At 49.0% G+C, this 6,292-nt stretch overlaps 1 pseudogene; it reads left to right on the top strand.

Moving 5' to 3' along the window:
- Positions 1–342: 342 nt before the first annotated feature.
- On the top strand, positions 343–471 carry LOC112860181 (U2 spliceosomal RNA; annotated as a pseudogene).
- Positions 472–6,292: the final 5,821 nt, after the last annotated feature.

Raw genomic sequence — 6,292 nt, 5'->3', positions numbered from 1 at the left:
CTCTCTCTGTCCCAAAAATAAATAAACGTTGAAAAAAAAAAAATAAGTGGGGATCCTGACAGTCTAGAGAGGCCACGCTTTCTATTCACATCGGAGCTTGCTTCACATGCAGAAGGTGGGCAATGGTGGTTTAAGAATCATGAACCACCAAGGAACCCTATCACCTGTTCCTTCCTGTGTGACTTCCCATGTTAGCCACCCACCTGTCTTGCAAATGATGGCATCGAAGGAAAGAGAAAGATCAGGCAACCTCAAGTCCTTTTCCTTTCAATCCTTACTCATCCGTGAGCTGGAGGTAGATTTTTGAGTTTTACTTAGAAAGATGTTAAGTAGCAAATGAAAATCGCTTCTCGGCCTTTTGGCTAAGATCAAGTGAAGTAGCAAATGAAAAACACCATGGTCTCTATGGTCAAGAGAGAGACCATGGAAGGAAGAAAAAAGCTTTGTATTTTAGTTTTTTTTTTAATGTTTATTTTTGAGAGAGAGAGACAGAGACAGAGTACGAGCAGGGGAAGGAGCAGAGAGAGAGGGAGACACAGAATCCGAAGCAGGTTCCTGGCTCTGAGCTGTCAGCACAGAGCCCGATGTGGGACGCAAACTTGTGAACTGCAATATCATGACCTGAGCCAAAGCCGGATGCTCAACGGACGGAGCCACCCAGGCGCCCCTGTATTTTAGTATTTTTTAGCAACATTTCCCAAACGTCCACCCTGCCTTTCTTGTTCTCATTTCTGTTCGTTCTTATCACGTTCTCACATTCTGTGTATTTTACTTATGCTCGTTTGTCTATTGTCTGTCTCTCCTCTTTAGAATGTACATTCCGTGAGGGCAGGTTTTTGGTTTTGTTCACTGATCTGTATCCCCAGGGCTTAGAAGTACTATCGGGCATGTGGTCGTTGCTCACAGACCTCTATTGTGTAACCGAATCAACGCATTAAGTGAATACCTAACTAGGTATATAAAAAACCAAACCCACTTGTCTTGGCGATTCCACTCTGGGTAGGTACCCAAAAGAGTCGAAAGCAGGGACTGAAACAGATATTTGTATACCCATGTTCCCAGCAGCATTATTTACAAGAGCCAAAAGGTGGAAACAATTCAAACATCCATCACAAATGATCGCATACCCAAAATGCAGTATACCCACACAGTGGAATGTTATTCTGCCTTAAAAAGGAGGAAAATTCTGACACGTTACAGCACGGATGTACCTTGAGGGCGGTGTGCCGAGTGCCATAAGTCAGTTACAAAAGGGCAATTTGGGGCGCCTGGGTGGCTCAGTCGGTTAAGCGACCGACTTCGGCTCAGGCCATGATCTCACAGTTCACAGGTTCGAGCCCCGCGTCGGGCTCTGTGCTGACAGCTTGTTACGCCCAGAATTCGTGATCCCCAAAGACCGCCAGGGAGCCGAGTCCGACGTAAAAGCAAAAGAGCCTTTATTCGAGCTAGCTCAAGGTCAATCCCCTACCTGCACCGACGCAGGGGTGAGATAGCAGGGAGAGAGAGCGAGTTTCAAAAGGACAAAGGTTTTATTGGGGCCTAGGGGCAGTTGGTGAGGTAATGGCTGTGGCCTCAGCCAATTGGCTGGGGGAAGGGTCTGAGTCCTGTTAGGCAGGTGGGGGGGGAGGTGGTTACTCAAGGGGAGGAGGCGTGGTCAAGGTGAAGGACACAGAACAAGAGGGAGTTGGCCGGCGTAGGCCTGCCCTTTGAAGCTCAGAGCCCGGAGCCTGCTTGGATTCTGGGTCTCCCGCCCTCTCTGCTCCTCCCCTCCCCCTCGAAAATAAACAGTAAAAAAATTTTTGAGAAGGGCAAATATTGTATGATTCCCCTTAGATGAGGTTCCCAGAGGAGTCAGATCCACAGAGACAGAAAGTAGGATGGCGAGTGCCAGGGCCTGGAGGAAAGGGGTTGGAGGGTTGTTTGGTGGGGACAGAGTTTGGGAAGATGGAAAGGTTCTGCTGGATGGACAGTGGTGATGGTTGCCTGACAATGTGAACATACTTAATGCCACTGAACTGTACTCTTAATAAATGGCGAAAATGGGAAATTTTATGCTGGGTGTATTTTACCATGGTAGAAAATCACCATCACACACACACACACACACACACACACACACACACACACCACTTGTATTGAAATTAGGTGGGACATGTATCACGCTGAGGGAAACACAGGTCCAGATGGCAGCCGTGAACTTGGGTGGACCAGGAAGCACATCGGCATAACCTGCTCCCTGCAAGGTGCCCCGCCCTCCCCACCCGCCCCCCTGCCGAGTGCAGAGTGTTGCAGAAGCCACCAAGCCCCCTCCCTGGCAGCCCTTCAGGGCAGAGGCGTGAGGTCCACAGCCTCTCCCTCCTTGGGGGGCTCTGAACTCATTCTCTCTCTCCATCCGATCAATTGCACCACCACCACCAAAGGACAAAACAAGGGGGAAATCATCCACACCACCCTCTGCTCCGTTCTACGTTCCCTCCGGTTTCTGTTCACCTGCAGGCGCATGTTTATAGGTTCCGGTCGGCACAGATAGAGCTTTGGATTCTGCTTGTTTTAAGCGTTGTGGGCACTTTTTTTTAAATATATTGCTGCGGTCCTCGTGGTTGTTATTTTTAAGAGCTGCGTAACATCCCATCTGGTAGATGTACCATAATTGATTTTGCCGTTCTCCTTTTGGACGTGTGGCCCGTTTTCAGTCATCCACAGCTTTAAGGAGTGGCCTGGCCAGCTGAGCACTTCAGTGCATCGAGATTTTAAGTCTCAAACCAGCTTGGGAAGGTGCTCCCTGGCCACACCCCAGAGGGTCTCCAAGAACCCCATGAGACAGAGCAGGAGCTCAAATTGCTATGGTTGACACAGGACTGGAACCAGTAGAAGGCCCCAAAAGGCAGGCAGAGGGCAACAGACACAGGTGCCTATATGGGCCACCAAACTTTTGCAAGGATAAGTTCAAGTTTGGGGCACCTTGAGACTAACCTCAAGTTCAATGATTTGCCAGAATGACTCAGAGAACTCAGCAAAGCCATGACACTCATGATTATGGTTTATGGCAGCAAAAGGATACATATTAAGGTCAGCCAAGGGCAGAGGCTCCTGGGGCAAGGTCCAAGAGAATTAATTCCAGCTGTCCCCTCCCAGTGGAGTCAAGGAGAGTGCTAACATCTCCCAGCAACGACATGTGGCAACATACACGGAGTACTGCCCACCAAAGAAGCCCCTCCAGGCTTTGGTGTCCAGGGACTTTATTGGGGCTCCAACACACGGACGTGATAGACTCCCCAGGTGGTTGACGGGCAGTCTCCAGCCCCTCCAGAGGCTGAACTGACACTGTGTGGCCAAGTCTAAATCACATTGTTACACTTTCTGGCGTGGTCTGAGGCCCCCAGGTAAAGAAACACACTCTTCTAAGACAGGACATTCCAAGGGCTTAGACCTTGTTCCTGGAAGCAAGAGCAAAGCAACTCAGAGTGATCAACCTCACTCAGAGTGAGAAATACAGGTTAAAACTAGAAGGAAAAAAAAAAATACTTCCCACCTCTCAGGTTAGCAAAGATAAAAGATGGCACATCATTACTTAGGCCGTAGGAAAGTCTACAGTGGTTGGTGGTGATGGAGGGTGGCCAGTGGGGGTCCTGCGGGACCAGCCAATAGGGTGTTGTTGGCTTCGTGCAGGATAGAACTCAAACATAAGCAGAGAGAGAGTGAGAGCAGAGTTTATGGAAGGCGTAGAGAGAACGCAGAAATAGACAGAGCATCTGGAAGACTCAGAAAGGAAAAGAGACAGAGTCTTGCCTTTGCTTGGGGTCTGGGGTTTTTATTGAGGACTGTGGTCCAGTGTGTGTGTCTTCTCAGGCATCCAGGAACTGGTCAAAACAAAAATGAGTGTTGAGGTGTCCTCTATAAGCCACTTATGCCCTGGAGTCAGGAGTCTTGGTGAGTCAGTGCTCTGGGAAAAGGTACATGAGGACCTTGCCCAGTCACTCCTCAGATGTTATACATTGTGCTGGAAAACTCCAAAGAAATCATTAACTCCTTGACCTTTACAAGGAAGACACATTGTCTGTACCACACATACACGTGTGGGTGCCCATCACGGGAGAATCCGAAGCAGGGAAAGGAGGAAAAAAGGCAGTCCTCCGTGAAATCCCTCCAGTTTCTCTGTCTCAGCGGGGTGGTCAGCCATGGGATGGCTGATGCCCCCTTCGGAAGGCAATCTGGCAACATCTAGGAAGCCAAAACATGCACATGCCTTCGAGGCATCAGTTCCATTGGTGAGAAATTTGTCCCACGGGAGAACTCTACCGAGTACCCAAGACCTGGATACAAGGGTATTTGTCGCAACATTGTTGATAATAGCAAAAGACATTATGTAGCACCCACAAGCTGAAATGCTTTGCAGCTCTTTATTGTCTCAACAAATCTTACTTAAGCACCTATGGGGACCAGGCATTCTTTGAGGGGCTGAGAGCTAAAACAAACTCCCTCCTCTCACAGCATTAAGCTCCCAGTTGGAGGAGACAGAGGATTTGGGGTTTTTTTTTAAAACGTTTTTAATATTCAGATGGTGAAATGTGCTGAGAAGAAAATAAAGCAAGATAAAAAGCAGATAGTGACGGGGTTGTGTGTCTGCTATTTTACTGGTTAAGGAAGGTGCCTTAAATGACATTTGGGGAGGGAGATGAAGGAAGTAGGAGTGGACAGTGCAGATACTTGAGGGAAGAGTTCCATGCAGGGGGTAGAGCACGTGCAAAGGCCCTGGGGTAGAGGTGTCCTTGGTACCCTAGAGGAACAGCTAAGTGGCCCAAGTGATTTGAGGAGCAAGTGAAGAATGGGGAGACATTGAGAAGGGCACTGGGGGCAGCAGATCACCAAGGGCCTGGTCAAGTCTAGGATTTCATCCCAGGAGGGCACTGATCCCAGATAAGGTAACCCATTTATGCAAAAAAACAGCTTTACTGAGGTATAATTCATGACCATGCAATTCACTTATTTAAAATGTATAATTTTAAAGGTGTTGGCATGCTATTTATTTGGTACATTATTAATTTTCAAAATTTTTTTTAACTTTTATTCATTTTTGAGAAACAGAGCGCGAGTGGGGGAGGGGCAGAGAGAGAGGGAGACACAGAATCCGAAGCAGGCTCCGGGCTCCGAGCTGTCAGGGCAGAGCCCGACGCGGGGCTCAAACTCAAGACGCGAGATCAGGACCTGAGCCGAAGTCAGACGCTTAACTAACTGACTGAGCCACCCCGGCGCCCTTAGTACATTATTAATTTTCACAAGTGTGGCAAAACAGACACGACATAAAATCTGCCCCGTTAATCATATTCATGTGCACACCGATCAGGGACATTTGTTGCATTCTTGATATCGTACACCCGTCACCACTATCCATGTCCCAAAGCTTTTCATCCCCCCGAACAGAAACCCTGCACCCATTCAGCAACAACTCCCCTACTGCTGTGCCCAACACGGCCCCTGGGAGCCCCTATTCTACCGCCGTCTGCAAATTCATCTACTCTCGAGATTGCACAGGGAAGGGAAATCATACACTGTTTCTCTTTCTGTGTCTGCCTTCTCTCACTTGGCAGAATGTTTCCGAGGCTCTCCCACAGTGTGGCATGAATCAGAACGTTATTCCAAGACTTCCATTTTTAAAAGGACATCTGGCTGCCATGTGAGCTGCTGTGTGACAGAGCCTGGGGAAGACAGAGGCAGGGGAGGGGTGGAAGCAGGGAGACCGGTAAGGACGTGACTGCTGCCTGGCGGCTCAGTCGGGTAAGCGGTTAAGCGTGCGCCTCTGGGTTTCCCCTCAGGTCACGATCTCACAGTTCACGAGTTCGAGCCCTGCGTCGGGCTCTGTGCTGTCAGTGCAGAGCCTGTGTGGGATTCTCTCTCTCTCTCTCTCTCTCTCTCTCTCTCTCTCAAAATAAATAAATAAACTTTAAAAATGAAAAAAGTGATTGCTGTCCTCCAGGAGGGAGGGGACAGAGACCCGCAATGGGGTGCAGGGATGGGGGAGAGTGAGAAGGGTCAGGTGCAGGATGAGTTGTGAAGGTGGGGCTTGTGCCCGGCTGGCTTAGTTGGTAGAGCACACGACTCTTGGTCTCTGGGTTGTGAGTTCAAGCCCCACCTTGGGCATGGAGCCTACTTTAAAAAAAAAAAAAAAAAAGAATTTTCCTTGAAGGCGGAGCCAGCAGGATGAGCAGGTCGATTAGACCTGGGCTGAGAGAGAAGGGGTAGAGATGATGAAGCCTCAGTCACCTCATAAGGTGGGGACAAAGAGTGCCAACTG

Source organism: Puma concolor, chromosome E3 (assembly GCF_028749965.1).
Source record: "Puma concolor isolate L17-30 chromosome E3, mPumCon1.1.hap2, whole genome shotgun sequence".
In the NCBI taxonomy this organism is placed as follows: domain Eukaryota; kingdom Metazoa; phylum Chordata; class Mammalia; order Carnivora; family Felidae; genus Puma; species Puma concolor.
The sequence above is the reverse complement of the archived record's forward strand: the minus strand, read 5'-3'. Positions and strand labels throughout refer to the sequence as shown.